Below are 17745 nucleotides of genomic sequence, written 5' to 3'. Positions count from 1 at the left end.
CATGCCCCTGGTATCACGCCATAATGGAACCATGCCCCTGGTATCATGCCATAATGGAACCATGCCCCTGGTATCATACCATAATGGAACCATGCCCCTGGTATCATGCCATAATGGAACCATGCCCCTGGTATCATGCCATAATGGAACCATGCCCCTGGTATCATACCATAATGGAACCATGCCCCTGGTATCATGCCATAATGGAACCATGCCCCTGGTATCATGCCATAATGGAACCATGCCCCTGGTATCATGCCATAATGGAACCATGTCCCTGGTATCATACCATAATGGAACCATGCCCCTGGTATCATACCATAATGGAACCATGCCTCTGGTATCATGCCATAATGGAACCATGACCCTGGTATCATGCCATAATGGAACCATGCCCCTGGTATCATGCCATAATGGAACCATGCCCCTGGTATCATGCCATAATGGAACCATGCCCCTGGTATCATACCATAATGGAACCATACCCCTGGTATCATACCATAATGGAACCATGCCCCAGGTATCATACCATAATGGAACCATGCCCCACGTATCAAACCATAATGGAACCATGCCCCAGGTATCATGCCATATTGGAACCATGCCCCAGGTATCATACCATAATGGAACCATGCCCCAGGTATCATACCATAATGGAACCATGCCCCAGGTATCATACCATAATGGAACCATGCCCCAGGTATCATGCCATATTGGAACCATGCCCCAGGTATCATACAATAATGGAACCATGCCCCAGGTATCATGCCATATTGGAACCATGCCCCAGGTATCATACCATAATGGAACCATGCCCCAGGTATCATGCCATAATGGAACCATGCCCCAGGAATCATACCATAATGGAACCATGCCCCAGGTATGTCATAATGGAACCATGCCCCAGGTATCATACCATAATGGAACCATGCCCCAGGTATCATGCCATAATGGAACCATGCCCCAGGAATCATACCATAATGGAACCATGCCCCAGGTATCATGCCATAATGGAACCATGCCCCAGGTATCATGCCATAATGGAACCATGCCCCTGGTATCATACCATAATGGAACCATGCCCCAGGTATCATACCATAATGGAACCATGCTCCTGGTATCATGCCATAATGGAACCATGCCCCTGGTATCATGCCATAATGGAACCATGCCCCTGGTATCATGCCATAATGGAACCATGCCGCTGGTATCATGCCATAATGGAACCATGCCCCAGGTATCATGCCATAATGGAACCATGCCCCAGGTATCACACCATAATGGAACCATGCCCCAGGTATCATGCCATAATGGAACCATGCCCCTGGTATCATGCCATAATGGAACCATGCCCCTGGTATCATGCCATAATGGAACCATGCCCCAGGTATCATGCCATAATGGAACCATGCCCGTGGTATCATACCATAATGGAACCATGCCCCAGGTATCATACCATAATGGAACCATGCCCCTGGTATTATGCCATAATGGAACCATGCCCCTGGTATCATGCCATAATGGAACCATGCCCCTGGTATCATACCATAATGGAACCATGCCCCAGGTATCATACCATAATGGAACCATGCCCCTGGTATCATGCCATAATGGAACCATGCCCCAGGTATCATACAATAGTGGAATAATGCCCCTGGTATCATTACATAATGGAACCATGCCCCTGGTATCATACCATAATGGAACCATGCCCCAGGTATCATGCCATAATGGAACCATGCCCCAGGTATCACACCATAATGGAACCATGCCCCAGGTATCATGCCATAATGGAACCATGCCCCTGGTATCATGCCATAATGGAACCATGCCCCTGGTATCATGCCATAATGGAACCATGCCCCTGGTATCATGCCATAATGGAACCATGCCCCTGGTATTATGCCATAATGGAACCATGCCCCTGGTATCATGCCATAATGGAACCATGCCCCTGGTATCATGCCATAATGGAACCATGCCCCTGGTATCATGCCATAATGGAACCATGCCCCTGGTATTATGCCATAATGGAACCATGTTCCAGGACGTATGGTCTCTGTCATTATATTCCCCATTTTCCAAGATTGACTGTTTCTGGCACATGTCCCATGACGGTCACCAGAACCTGACGTGTCGCGGGTTTGTCTACTTTTGTGTGCCATCGTTCCGCATTCAGGATTTGCTTGTGTTCTAGAACCAGAGTTAAGTCAGTTGGGTATCCCAAAAGCACGACTCTTGTGCATCTTTCTGAAAGGTCCAGCTACTCCAAGCATACAGCTTTCCCTTGCAGAACTTAATTTTTCTAAGTAATTTGCAGTCCGTTGGTCTTGTAGTGTCATTATTATTTCTCCTTTCAGGTTGACTGTGATGGAAAGTTTAACTCTGGTTGTTCTTTTTCCATTGCTGTTACTACTCCATATGCTGTAGGAAAGTGGTCTGTCTGCATTATCTTTAATGTTGGAAGATGTGCAGAGTGACGATGTCTGCTGTGTGACTGGTGGTGTCACATGCTAGCTGGTGGTGTCACATGCTGGCTGGTGGTGTCACATGCTGGCTGGTGGTGTCACATGCTGGCTGGTGGTGTCACATGCTGGCTGGTGGTGTCACATGCTGGCTGGTGGTGTCACATGCTGGCTGGTGGTGTCACATGCTGGCTGGTGGTGTCACATGCTGGCTGGTGGTGTCACATGCTGGCTGGTGGTGTCACATGCTGGCTGGTGGTGTCACATGCTGGCTGGTGTGAGACTGGTGGTGTCACATGCTGGCTGGTGGTGTCATATGCTGGCTGGTGGTGTCACATGCTGGCTGGTGTGAGACTGGTGGTGTCACATGCTGGCTGGTGGTGTCACATGCTGGCTGGTGTGAGACTGGTGGTGTCACATGCTGGCTGGTGGTGTCATATGCTGGCTGGTGGTGTCACATGCTGGCTGGTGTGAGACTGGTGGTGTCACATGCAGGCTGGTGGTGTCACATGCTGGCTGGTGGTGTCACATGCTGGCTGGTGTGAGACTGGTGGTGTCACATGCTGGCTGGTGGTGTCACATGCTAGCTGGTGTGAGACTGGTGGTGTCACATGCTAGCTGGTGTGAGACTGGTGGTGTCACATGCTGGCTGGTGTGAGACTGGTGGTGTCACATGCTGGCTGGTGGTGTCATATGCTGGCTGGTGGTGTCACATGCTGGCTGGTGGTGTCACATGCTGGCTGGTGTGAGACTGGTGGTGTCACATGCTGGCTGGTGTGTGACTGGTGGTGTCACATGCTGGCTGGTGTGTGACTGGTGGTGTCACATGCTGGCTAGTGTGTGACTGGTGGTGTCACATGCTGGCTGGTGTGTGACTGGTGGTGTCACATGCTGGCTGGTGTGTGACTGGTGGTGTCACATGCTGGCTGGTGGTGTCATATGCAGGCTGGTGGTGTCACATGCTGGCTGGTGGTGTCATATGCTGGCTGGTGGTGTCACATGCTGGCTGGTGTCACATGCTGGCTGTTGTGAAACTGGTAGTGTCACATGCTGGCTGGTGTGTGACTGGTGGTGTCACATGCTGGCTGGTGGTGTCACATGCTGGCTGGTGTGAAACTGGTAGTGTCACATGCTGGCTGGTGTGTGACTGGTGGTGTCACATGCTGGCTGGTGTGAGACTGGTGGTGTCACATGCTGGCTGGTGTGTGACTGGTGGTGTCACATGCTGGCTGGTGTGTGACTGGTGGTGTCACATGCTGGCTGGTGTGAGACTGGTGTCACATGCTGGCTGGTGTGAGACTAGTGGTGTCACATGCTGGCTGGTGTGAGACTGGTGGTGTCACATCCTGGCTGCTGTGAGACTGGTGGTCACATTCTGGCTGGTGTGAGACTGGTGGTGTCACATGCTGGCTGGTGTGTGACTGGTGGTGTCACATGCTGCCTGGAGACTGGTGGTGTCACATGCTGGGTGGTATGTGACTGGTGGTGTCACATGATGGCTGGTGTGAGACTGGTGGTGTCACATGCTGGCTGCTGTGAGACTGGTGGTGTCACATGCTGGCTGGTGTGAGACTGGTGGTGTCACATGCTGGCTGGTGTATGACTGGTGTCACAAACTGGCTGGTGTGTGACTGGTGGTGTCACATGCTGGCTGCTGTGAGACTGGTGGTGTCACATGCTGGCTGCTGTGAGACTGGTGGTGTCACATGCTGGCTGGTGTGAGACTGGTGGTGTCACATGCTGGCTGGTGTGTGACTGGTGGTGTCACATGCTGGGTGGTGTGTGACTGGTGGTGTCACATGCTGGCTGGTGTGAGACTGGTGGTGTCACATGCTGGTTGGTGTGTGACTGGTGATGTCACATGCTAGCTGGGGTGTGACTGGTGGTGTCACCTGCTGGCTGGTGTGAGACTGGTGGTGTCACATGCTGGTTGGTGGTGTCACATGCTGGCTGGTGTGTGACTGGTGGTGTCACATGCTGGCCGGTGTGAGACTGGTGGTGTCACATGCTGGCTGTTGTGAGACTGGTGGTGTCACATGCTGGCTGGTGTGAGACTGGTGGTGTCACATGCTGGCTGCTGTGAGACTGGTGGTGTCACATGCTGGCTGGTGTGAGACTGGTGGTGTCACATGCTGGCTGGTGTGTGACTGGTGGTGTCACATGCTGCCTGGTGTCTGGTGGTGTCACATGCTGGCTGGTATGTGACTGGTGGTGTCACATGATGGCTGGTGTGAGACTGGTGGTGTCACATGCTGGCTGCTGTGAGACTGGTGTCACATGCTGGCTGGTGACTGGTGGTGTCACATGCTGGCTGGTGTGTGACTGGTGGTGTCACATGCTGGGTGGTGAGAGACTGGTGGTGTCACATGCTGGCTGGTGTGAGACTGGTGGTGTCACATGCTGGGTGGTGAGAGACTGGTGGTGTCACATGCTGGCTGGTGTGAGACTGGTGGTGTCACATGCTGGCTAGTGGTGTCACATGCTGGCTGGTGTAACTGGTGGTGTCACATGCTGGCTGGTGTGTGACTGGTGGTGTCACATGCTGCCTGGTGACTGGTGGTGTCACATGCTGGGTGGTATGTGACTGGTGGTGTCACATGCTGGCTGCTGTGAGACTGGTGGTGTCACATGCTGGCTGGTGTGAGACTGGTGGTGTCACATGCTGGCTGGTGTGAGACTGGTGGTGTCACATGCTGGCTGGTGTATGACTGGTGTCACAAACTGGCTGGTGTGAGACTGGTGGTGTCACATGCTGGCTGGTGTGTGACTGGTGGTGTCACATGCTGGGTGGTGTGTGACTGGTGGTGTCACATGCTGGCTGGTGTGAGACTGGTGGTGTCACATGCTGGTTGGTGTGTGACTGGTGATGTCACATGCTAGCTGGGGTGTGACTGGTGGTGTCACCTGCTGGCTGGTGTGAGACTGGTGGTGTCACATGCAGGTTGGTGGTGTCACATGCTGGCTGGTGTGTGACTGGTGGTGTCACATGCTGGCCGGTGTGAGACTGGTGGTGTCACATGCTGGCTGTTGTGAGACTGGTGGTGTCACATGCTGGCTGGTGTGAGACTGGTGGTGTCACATGCTGGCTGCTGTGAGACTGGTGGTGTCACATGCTGGCTGGTGTGAGACTGGTGGTGTCACATGCTGGCTGGTGTGTGACTGGTGGTGTCACATGCTGCCTGGTGACTGGTGGTGTCACATGCTGGCTGGTATGTGACTGGTGGTGTCACATGATGGCTGGTGTGAGACTGGTGTCACATGCTGGCTGCTGTGAGACTGGTGTCACATGCTGGCTGGTGACTGGTGTCACATGCTGGCTGGTGTGTGACTGGTGGTGTCACATGCTGGGTGGTGTGAGACTGGTGGTGTCACATGCTGGCTGGTGTGAGACTGGTGGTGTCACATGCTGGCTAGTGGTGTCACATGCTGGCTGGTGTGAGACTGGTGGTGTCCCATGCTGGCTGGTGTGTGACTGGTGGTGTCACATGCTGGCTGGTGCGAGACTGAAGGTGTCACATGCTGGCTGGTGTGACTGGTGGTGTCACATGCTGGTTGGTGTGCGACTGGTGGTGTCACATGCTGGCTGGTGTGAGACTGGTGTCACATGCTGGCTGGTGATGTCACATGCTGGCTGGTGGTGTCACATGCTGGCTGGTGGTGTCACATGCTGGCTGGTGTGACTGGTGGAGTCACATGCTGGCTGGTGTGAGACTGGTGGTGTCACATGCTGGCTGGTGTGAGACTGGTGGTGTCACATGCTGGCTGGTGTGTGACTGGTGGTGTCACATGCTGGCTGGTGTGTGACTGGTGGTGTCACATGCTGGCTGGTGTGTGACTGGTGGTGTCACATGCTGGCTGGTGTGAGACTGGTGGTGTCACATGCTGGCTGGTGTGAGACTGGTGGTGTCACATGCTGGCTGGTGTGTGACTGATGGTGTCACATGCTGGCTGGTGTAACTGGTGGTGTCACATGCTGGCTGGTGTGAGACTGGTGGTGTCACATGCTGGTTGGTGTGAGCCTGGTGGTGTCACAAGCTGGCTGCTGTGAGACTGGTGGTGTCACATGCTGGATGGTGTGAGACTGGTGTCACATGCTGGCTGGTGTGAGACTGGTGGTGTCACATGCTGGCTAGTGGTGTCACATGCTGGCTGGTGTGAGACTGGTGGTGTCCCATGCTGGCTGGTGTGTGACTGGTGGTGTCACATGCTGGCTGGTGCGAGACTGAAGGTGTCACATGCTGGCTGGTGTGACTGGTGGTGTCACATGCTGGTTGGTGTGCGACTGGTGGTGTCACATGCTGGCTGGTGTGAGACTGGTGTCACATGCTGGCTGGTGATGTCACATGCTGGCTGGTGGTGTCACATGCTGGCTGGTGGTGTCACATGCTGGCTGGTGGTGTCACATGCTGGCTGGTGTGACTGGTGGTGTCACATGCTGGCTGGTGTGAGACTGGTGGTGTCACATGCTGGCTGGTGTGAGACTGGTGGTGTCACATGCTGGCTGGTGTGTGACTGGTGGTGTCACATGCTGGCTGGTGTGTGACTGGTGGTGTCACATGCTGGCTGGTGTGTGACTGGTGGTGTCACATGCTGGCTGGTGTGAGACTGGTGGTGTCACATGCTGGCTGGTGTGTGACTGATGGTGTCACATGCTGGCTGGTGGTGTCACATGCTGGCTGGTGTAACTGGTGGTGTCACATGCTGGCTGGTGTGAGACTGGTGGTGTCACATGCTGGTTGGTGTGAGCCTGGTGGTGTCACAAGCTGGCTGCTGTGAGACTAGTGGTGTCACATGCTGGATGGTGTGAGACTGGTGTCACATGCTGGCTGCTGTGTGACTGGTGGTGTCACATGATGGCTGGTGTGAGACTGGTGGTGTCACAAGCTGGCTGCTGTGTGACTGGTGGTGTCAAATGCTGGGTGGTGTGTGACTGGTGGTGTCAAATGCTGGGTGGTGTGTGACTGGTGGTGTCACATGCTGGCTGGTGGTGCCACATGCTGGCTGGTGTGAGACTGGTGTTGTCACATGCTGGCTGGAGCGAGACTGAAGGTGTCACATGCTGGCTGGTGTGTGACTGGTGGTGTCACATGCTGGTTGGTGTGCGACTGGTGGTGTCCCATGCTGGCTGGTGTGTGACTGGTGGTGTCACATGCTGGCTGGTGTGTGACTGTTGTCACATGCTGGCTGGTGTGTGACTGGTGTTGTCACATGCTGGCTGGTGTGAGACTGGTGTCACATGCTGGCTGGTGTGACTGGCGGTGTCACATGCTGGCTGGTGTGTGACTGGTGGTGTCACATGCTGGCAAGTGTGTGACTGGTGGTGTCACATGCTGGCTGGTGTGTGACTGGTGGTGTCACATGCTGGCTGGTGTGTGACTGGTGGTGTCACATGCTGGCTGGTATGTGACTGGTGGTGTCACATGCTGGCAGGTGTGTGACTGGTGGTGTCACATGCTGGCTGGTGTGTAACTGGTGGTGTCACATGCTGGCTGCTGTGAGACTGGTGGTGTCACATGCTGGCTGCTGTGAGACTGGTGGTGTCACATGCTGGCTGGTGTGAGACTGGTGGTGTCACATGCTGGCTGGTGTGTGACTGTTGGTGTCACAAACTGGCTGGTGTGAGACTGGTGGTGTCACATGCTGGCTGGTGTGTGACTGGTGGTGTCACATGCTGGCTGGTGTGTGACTGGTGGTGTCACATGCTGGCTGGTGTGAGACTGGTGTCACATGCTGGTTGGTGGTGTCACATGCTGGCTGGTGTGTGACTGGTGGTGTCACATGCTGGCCGGTGTGTGACTGGTGGTGTCACATGCTGGCTGGTGTGTGACTGGTGGTGTCACATGCTGGTTGGAGTGTGACTGGTGGTGTCACATGCTTGCTGGTGTGAGACTGGTGGTGTCACATGCTGGTTGGTGTGTGACTGGTGATGTCACATGCTAGCTGGGGTGTGACTGGTGGTGTCACCTGCTGGCTGGTGTGAGACTGGTGGTGTCACATGCTGGTTGGTGGTGTCACATGCTGGCTGGTGTGTGACTGGTGGTGTCACATGCTGGCCGGTGTGAGACTGGTGGTGTCACATGCTGGCCGGTGTGAGACTGGTGGTGTCACATGCTGGCTGTTGTGAGACTGGTGGTGTCACATGCTGGCTGCTGTGAGACTGGTGGTGTCACATGCTGGCTGGTGTGAGACTGGTGGTGTCACATGCTGGCTGGTGTGTGACTGGTGGTGTCACATGCTGCCTGGTTACTGGTGGTGTCACATGCTGGCTGGTATGTGACTGGTGGTGTCACATGATGGCTGGTGTGAGACTGGTGGTGTCACATGCTGGCTGCTGTGAGACTGGTGGTGTCACATGCTGGCTGGTGACTGGTGGTGTCACATGCTGGCTGGTGTGTGACTGGTGGTGTCACATGCTGGGTGGTGTGAGACTGGTGGTGTCACATGCTGGCTGGTGTGAGACTGGTGGTGTCACATGCTGGCTAGTGGTGTCACATGCTGGCTGGTGTGAGACTGGTGGTGTCCCATGCTGGCTGGTGTGTGACTGGTGGTGTCACATGCTGGCTGGTGTGAGACTGGTGGTGTCACATGCTGGTTGGTGTGAGCCTGGTGGTGTCACAAGCTGGCTGCTGTGAGACTGGTGGTGTCACATGCTGGATGGTGTGAGACTGGTGTCACATGCTGGCTGGTGTGAGACTGGTGGTGTCACATGCTGGCTAGTGGTGTCACATGCTGGCTGGTGTGAGACTGGTGGTGTCCCATGCTGGCTGGTGTGTGACTGGTGGTGTCACATGCTGGCTGGTGCGAGACTGAAGGTGTCACATGCTGGCTGGTGTGACTGGTGGTGTCACATGCTGGTTGGTGTGCGACTGGTGGTGTCACATGCTGGCTGGTGTGAGACTGGTGTCACATGCTGGCTGGTGATGTCACATGCTGGCTGGTGGTGTCACATGCTGGCTGGTGGTGTCACATGCTGGCTGGTGGTGTCACATGCTGGCTGGTGTGACTGGTGGTGTCACATGCTGGCTGGTGTGAGACTGGTGGTGTCACATGCTGGCTGGTGTGAGACTGGTGGTGTCACATGCTGGCTGGTGTGTGACTGGTGGTGTCACATGCTGGCTGGTGTGTGACTGGTGGTGTCACATGCTGGCTGGTGTGTGACTGGTGGTGTCACATGCTGGCTGGTGTGAGACTGGTGGTGTCACATGCTGGCTGGTGTGTGACTGATGGTGTCACATGCTGGCTGGTGGTGTCACATGCTGGCTGGTGTAACTGGTGGTGTCACATGCTGGCTGGTGTGAGACTGGTGGTGTCACATGCTGGTTGGTGTGAGCCTGGTGGTGTCACAAGCTGGCTGCTGTGAGACTAGTGGTGTCACATGCTGGATGGTGTGAGACTGGTGTCACATGCTGGCTGCTGTGTGACTGGTGGTGTCACATGATGGCTGGTGTGAGACTGGTGGTGTCACAAGCTGGCTGCTGTGTGACTGGTGGTGTCAAATGCTGGGTGGTGTGTGACTGGTGGTGTCAAATGCTGGGTGGTGTGTGACTGGTGGTGTCACATGCTGGCTGGTGGTGCCACATGCTGGCTGGTGTGAGACTGGTGTTGTCACATGCTGGCTGGAGCGAGACTGAAGGTGTCACATGCTGGCTGGTGTGTGACTGGTGGTGTCACATGCTGGTTGGTGTGCGACTGGTGGTGTCCCATGCTGGCTGGTGTGTGACTGGTGGTGTCACATGCTGGCTGGTGTGTGACTGTTGTCACATGCTGGCTGGTGTGTGACTGGTGTTGTCACATGCTGGCTGGTGTGAGACTGGTGTCACATGCTGGCTGGTGTGACTGGCGGTGTCACATGCTGGCTGGTGTGTGACTGGTGGTGTCACATGCTGGCAAGTGTGTGACTGGTGGTGTCACATGCTGGCTGGTGTGTGACTGGTGGTGTCACATGCTGGCTGGTGTGTGACTGGTGGTGTCACATGCTGGCTGGTATGTGACTGGTGGTGTCACATGCTGGCAGGTGTGTGACTGGTGGTGTCACATGCTGGCTGGTGTGTAACTGGTGGTGTCACATGCTGGCTGCTGTGAGACTGGTGGTGTCACATGCTGGCTGCTGTGAGACTGGTGGTGTCACATGCTGGCTGGTGTGAGACTGGTGGTGTCACATGCTGGCTGGTGTGTGACTGTTGGTGTCACAAACTGGCTGGTGTGAGACTGGTGGTGTCACATGCTGGCTGGTGTGTGACTGGTGGTGTCACATGCTGGCTGGTGTGTGACTGGTGGTGTCACATGCTGGCTGGTGTGAGACTGGTGTCACATGCTGGTTGGTGGTGTCACATGCTGGCTGGTGTGTGACTGGTGGTGTCACATGCTGGCCGGTGTGTGACTGGTGGTGTCACATGCTGGCTGGTGTGTGACTGGTGGTGTCACATGCTGGTTGGAGTGTGACTGGTGGTGTCACATGCTTGCTGGTGTGAGACTGGTGGTGTCACATGCTGGTTGGTGTGTGACTGGTGATGTCACATGCTAGCTGGGGTGTGACTGGTGGTGTCACCTGCTGGCTGGTGTGAGACTGGTGGTGTCACATGCTGGTTGGTGGTGTCACATGCTGGCTGGTGTGTGACTGGTGGTGTCACATGCTGGCCGGTGTGAGACTGGTGGTGTCACATGCTGGCCGGTGTGAGACTGGTGGTGTCACATGCTGGCTGTTGTGAGACTGGTGGTGTCACATGCTGGCTGCTGTGAGACTGGTGGTGTCACATGCTGGCTGGTGTGAGACTGGTGGTGTCACATGCTGGCTGGTGTGTGACTGGTGGTGTCACATGCTGCCTGGTTACTGGTGGTGTCACATGCTGGCTGGTATGTGACTGGTGGTGTCACATGATGGCTGGTGTGAGACTGGTGGTGTCACATGCTGGCTGCTGTGAGACTGGTGGTGTCACATGCTGGCTGGTGACTGGTGGTGTCACATGCTGGCTGGTGTGTGACTGGTGGTGTCACATGCTGGGTGGTGTGAGACTGGTGGTGTCACATGCTGGCTGGTGTGAGACTGGTGGTGTCACATGCTGGCTAGTGGTGTCACATGCTGGCTGGTGTGAGACTGGTGGTGTCCCATGCTGGCTGGTGTGTGACTGGTGGTGTCACATGCTGGCTGGTGCGAGACTGAAGGTGTCACATGCTGGCTGGTGTGACTGGTGGTGTCACATGCTGGTTGGTGTGCGACTGGTGGTGTCACATGCTGGCTGGTGTGAGACTGGTGTCACATGCTGGCTGGTGATGTCACATGCTGGCTGGTGGTGTCACAGGCTGGCTGGTGGTGTCACATGCTGGCTGGTGTGACTGGTGGTGTCACATGCTGGCTGGTGTGAGACTGGTGGTGTCACATGCTGGCTGGTGTGAGACTGGTGGTGTCCCATGCTGGCTGGTGTGTGACTGGTGAAGTCACATGCTGGCTGGTGTGTGACTGGTGGTGTCACATGCTGGCTGGTGTGTGACTGGTGGTGTCACATGCTGGCTGGTGTGTGACTGGTGGTGTCACATGCTGGCTGGTGTGAGACTGGTGGTGTCACATGCTGGCTGGTGTGTGATTGATGGTGTCACATGCTGGCTGGTGGTGTCACATGCTGGCTGGTGTAACTGGTGGTGTCACATGCTGGCTGGTGTGAGACTGGTGGTGTCACATGCTAGTTGGTGTGAGACTGGTGGTGTCACAAGCTGGCTGCTGTGAGACTGGTGGTGTCACATGCTGGATGGTGGTGTCACATGCTGGATGGCGTGACTGGTGGTGTCACATGCTGGCTGGTGTGAGACTGGTGGTGTCACATGCTGGCTGGTGTGTGACTGGTGGTGTCACATGCTGGCTGGTGTGTGACTGGTGGTGTCACATGCTGGCTGGTGTGAGACTGGCGGTATCACATGCTGGCTGGTGTGTGACTGATGGTGTCACATGCTGGCTGGTGGTGGTGTCACATGCTGGCTGGTGTAACTGGTGGTGTCACATGCTGTCTGGTGTGAGACTGGTGGTGTCACATGCTGGCTGGTGTGAGACTGGTGGTGTCACAAGCTGGCTGCTGTGAGACTGGTGGGGTCACATGCTGGCTGGTGTGAGACTGGTGTCACATGCTGGCTGCTGTGTGACTGGTGGTGTCACATGATGGCTGGTGTGAGACTGGTGGTGTCACAAGCTGGCTGCTGTGTGACTGGTGGTGTCAAATGCTGGGTGGTGTGTGACTGGTGGTGCCACATGCTGGCTGGTGTGAGACTGGTGTCACATGCTGGCTGCTGTGTGATTGGTGGTGTCACATGATGGCTGGTGTGAGACTGGTGGTGTCACAAGCTGGCTGCTGTGTGACTGGTGGTGTCAAATGCTGGGTGGTGTGTGACTGGTGGTGTCACATGCTGGCTGGTGGTGCCACATGCTGGCTGGTGTGAGACTGGTGGTGTCACATGCTGGCTGGAGCGAGACTGAAGGTGTCACATGCTGGCTAGTGTGAGACTGGTGTCACATGCTGGCTGGTGTGTGACTGGTGGTGTGACATGCTGGTTGGTGTGCGACTGGTGTCACATGCTGGCTGGTGTGTGACTGGTGGTGTCACATGCTGGCTGGTGTGTGACTGGTGGTGTCACATGCTGGCTGGTGTGAGACTGGTGTCACATGCTGGCTGGTGTGACTGGTGGTGTCACATGCTGGCTGGTGTGTGACTGGTGGTGTCACATGCTGGCGGGTGTGTGACTGGTGGTGTCACATGCTGGCTGGTGTGTGACTGGTGGTGTCACATGCTGGCTGGTGGTGTCACATGCTGGCTGGTGTGAGACTGGTTGTGTCACATGCTAGCTGGTGTGAGACTGGTTGTGTCACATGCTGGCTGGTTGGTGACTGGTGGTGTCACATGCTGGCTGGTGGTGTCACATGCTGGCTGGTGTGACACTGGTGGTGTCATATGCTGGCTGGTGTGAGACTACTAGTGTCACATGCTGGCTGGTGGTGTCATATGCCGGCTGGTGTGGGACTGGTGGTGTCACATGCTGGCTGGTGACTGGTGGTGTCACATGCTGGCTGGTATGTGACTGGTGGTGTCACATGATAGCTGGTGTGAGACTGGTGGTGTCACATGCTGGCTGCTGTGATACTGGTGGTGTCACATGCTGGCTGGTGACTGGTGGTGTCACATGCTGGCTGGTGTGTGACTGGTGGTGTCACATGCTGGCTGGTGGTGTCAGAAGCTGGCTGGTAAGACACTGGTGGTGTCACATGCTGGCTGGTGTGAGACTGATGGTGTCACATGCTGGCTGGAGGTGTCACATGCTGGCTGGTGGTGTCATATGCTGGCTGGTGGTGTCACATGCTGGCTGGTGGTGTCACATGCTGGCTGGTGTGAAACTGGTAGTGTCACATGCTGGCTGGTGTGTGACTGGTGGTGTCATATGCTGGGTGTGTGACTGGTGGTGTCACATGCTGGCTGGTGTGTGACTGGTGGTGTCACATGCTGGCTGGTGTGTGACTGGTGGTGTCACATGATGACTGGTGTGAGACTCGTGGTGTCACATGCTGGCTGGTGACTGGTGGTGTCACATGCTTTCTGCTGTGAGACTGGTGGTGTCACATGCTGGCTGGTGACTGGTGGTGTCACATGCTGGCTGGTGTGAGACTGGTGGTATCACATGCTGGCTGGTGTGAGACTGGTGTCACATGCTGGCTGGTGTGAGACTGGTGGTGTCTCATGCTGGCTGGTGTGTGACTGGTGGTGTCACATGCTAGCTGGTGACCGGTGGTGTCACATGCTTTCTGCTGTGAGACTGGTGGTGTCACATGCTGGCTGGTGACTGGTGGTGTCACATGCTGGCTGGTGTGTGACTGGTGGTGTCACATGCTGGGTGGTGTGAGACTGGTGGTGTCACATGCTGGCTGGTGGTGTCACATGCTGGCTGGTTTGAGACTGGTGGTGTCACATGCTGGCTGGTGCGAGACTGAAGGTGTCACATGCTGGCTGGTGTGAGACTGGTGTCACATGCTGGCTGGTGTGAGACTGGTGTCACATGCTGGCTGGTGTGAGACTGGTGGTGTCACATGCTGGCTCGTGTGCGACTGGTGTCACATGCTGGCTGGTGTGCGACTGGTGGTGTCACATGCTGGCTGGTGTGTGACTGGTGGTGTCACATGCTGGCTGGTGTGAGACTGGTGTCACATGCTGGCTGGTGTGACTGGTGGTGTCACATGCTGGCTGGTGTGAGACTGGTGGTGTCACATGCTGGCTGGTGTGAGACTTGTGGTGTCACATGCTGGCTGGTGTGTGACTGGTGGTGTCACATGCTGGCTGGTGTGTGACTGGTGGTGTCACATGCTGGCTGGTGTGTGACTGGTGGTGTCACATGCTGGCTGATGTGAGACTGGTGGTGTCACATGCTGGCTGGTGTGTGACTGGTGGTGTCACATGCTGGCTGGTGGTGTCACATGCTGGCTGGTGGTGTCACATGCTGGCTGGTGTGACTGGTGGTGTCACATGCTGGCTGGTGTGAGACTGGTGGTGTCACATGCTGGCTGGTGTGAGACTGGTGGTGTCACAAGCTGGCTGGTGAGAGACTGGTGGTGGTCACATGCTGGCTGGTGTGAGACTGGTGGTGTCACATGCTGGCTGGTGTGTGACTGGTGGTGTCACATGCTGGCTGGTGACTGGTGGTGTCACATGCTGGCTGGTATGTGACTGGTGGTGTCACATGATGGCTGGTGTGAGACTAGTGGTGTCACATGCTGGCTGCTGTGAGACTAGTGGTGTCACATGCTGGCTGGTGTGTGACTGGTGGTGCCCCATGCTGGGTGGTGTGAGACTGGTGGTGTCACATGCTGACTGGTGGTGTCACATGCTGGCTGGTGTGAGACTGGTGGTGTCACATGCTGGCTGGTGCGAGACTGAAGGTGTCACATACTGGCTGGTGTGAGACTGGTGTCACATGCTGGTTGGTATGTGACTGGTGGTGTCACATGCTGGTTGGTGTGCGACTGGTGGTGTCACATGCTGGCTGGTGTGAGACTGGTGTCACATGCTGGCTGGTGGTGTCACATGCTGGCTGGTGTGACTGGTGGTGTCACATGCTGGCTGGTGATGTCACAGGCTGGATGGTGGTGTCACATGGTGGCTGGTGTGTGACTGGTGGTGTCACATGCTGGCTGGTGTGAGACTGGTGGTGTCACATGCTAGCTGGTGTTAGACTGGTGGTGTCACATGCTGGCTGGTGTGAGACTGGTGGTGTCACGTGCTGGCTGGTGTGAGACTGGTGGTGTCACATGCTGGCTGGTGTGTGACTGGTGGTGTCACATGCTGGCTGGTGTGTGACTGGTGGTGTCACATGCTGGCTGATGTGAGACTGGTGGTGTCACATGCTGGCTGGTGTGTGACTGGTGGTGTCACATGCTGGCTGGTGGTGTCACATGCTGGCTGGTGGAGTCACATGCTGGCTGGTGTGACTGGTGGTGTCACATGCTGGCTGGTGTGAGACTGGTGGTGTCACATGCTGGCTGGTGTGAGACTGGTGGTGTCACAAGCTGGCTGGTGAGAGACTGGTGGTGGTCACATGCTGGCTGGTGTGAGACTGGTGGTGTCACATGCTGGCTGGTGTGTGACTGGTGGTGTCACATGCTGGCTGGTGACTGGTGGTGTCACATGCTGGCTGGTATGTGACTGGTGGTGTCACATGATGGCTGGTGTGTGACTGGTGGTGTCACATGCTGGCTGGTGTGTGACTGGTGGTGTCACATGCTGGCTGGTGTGTGACTGGTGGTGTCACATGCTGGCTGATGTGAGACTGGTGGTGTCACATGCTGGCTGGTGTGTGACTGGTGGTGTCACATGCTGGCTGGTGGTGTCACATGCTGGCTGGTGGTGTCACATGCTGGCTGGTGTGACTGGTGGTGTCACATGCTGGCTGGTGTGAGACTGGTGGTGTCACATGCTGGCTGGTGTGAGACTGGTGGTGTCACAAGCTGGCTGGTGAGAGACTGGTGGTGGTCACATGCTGGCTGGTGTGAGACTGGTGGTGTCACATGCTGGCTGGTGTGTGACTGGTGGTGTCACATGCTGGCTGGTGACTGGTGGTGTCACATGCTGGCTGGTATGTGACTGGTGGTGTCACATGATGGCTGGTGTGAGACTAGTGGTGTCACATGCTGGCTGCTGTGAGACTAGTGGTGTCACATGCTGGCTGGTGTGTGACTGGTGGTGCCCCATGCTGGGTGGTGTGAGACTGGTGGTGTCACATGCTGACTGGTGGTGTCACATGCTGGCTGGTGTGAGACTGGTGGTGTCACATGCTGGCTGGTGCGAGACTGAAGGTGTCACATACTGGCTGGTGTGAGACTGGTGTCACATGCTGGTTGGTATGTGACTGGTGGTGTCACATGCTGGTTGGTGTGCGACTGGTGGTGTCACATGCTGGCTGGTGTGAGACTGGTGTCACATGCTGGCTGGTGGTGTCACATGCTGGCTGGTGTGACTCGTGGTGTCACATGCTGGCTGGTGATGTCACATGCTGGATGGTGGTGTCACATGGTGGCTGGTGTGTGACTGGTGGTGTCACATGCTGGCTGGTGTGAGACTGGTGGTGTCACATCCTAGCTGGTGTTAGACTGGTGGTGTCACATGCTGGCTGGTGTGAGACTGGTGGTGTCACGTGCTGGCTGGTGTGAGACTGGTGGTGTCACATGCTGGCTGGTGTGAGACTGGTGGTGTCACATGCTGGCTGGTGTGTGACTGGTGGTGTCACATGCTGGCTGGTGTGAGACTGGTGGTGTCACATGCTGGCTGGTGGTGTCACATGCTAGCTGGTGTGAAACTGGTGGTGTCACATGCTAGCTGGTGCGAGACTGGTGGTGTCACATGCTGGCTGGTGTGTGACTGGTGGTGTCACATGCTGGCTGGTGTGAGACTGGTGTCACATGCTGGCTGGTGTGTGACTGGTGGTGTCACATGCTGGCTGGTGTGAGACTGGTGGTGTCACATGCTGGCTGGTGTGAGACTGGTGTCACATGCTGGCTGGTGTGTGACTGGTGGTGTCACATGCTGGCTGGTGTGAGACTGTTGGTGTCACATGCTGGCTGGTGTGAGACTGGTGGTGTCACATGCTGGCTGGTATGAGACTGGTGGTGTCACATGCTGGCTGGTGTGAGACTGGCGGTGTCACATGCTGGCTGGTGGTGTGAGACTGGTGGTGTCACATGCTGGCCGGTGGTGTGAGACTGGTGGTGTCACATGCTGGCTGGTGGTGTGAGACTGGTGGTGTCACATGCTGGCTG

The sequence above is a fragment of the Procambarus clarkii genome, chromosome 45 (assembly GCF_040958095.1).
Source record: "Procambarus clarkii isolate CNS0578487 chromosome 45, FALCON_Pclarkii_2.0, whole genome shotgun sequence".
Lineage (NCBI taxonomy): Eukaryota > Metazoa > Arthropoda > Malacostraca > Decapoda > Cambaridae > Procambarus > Procambarus clarkii.
The sequence above is the reverse complement of the archived record's forward strand: the minus strand, read 5'-3'. Positions refer to the sequence as shown.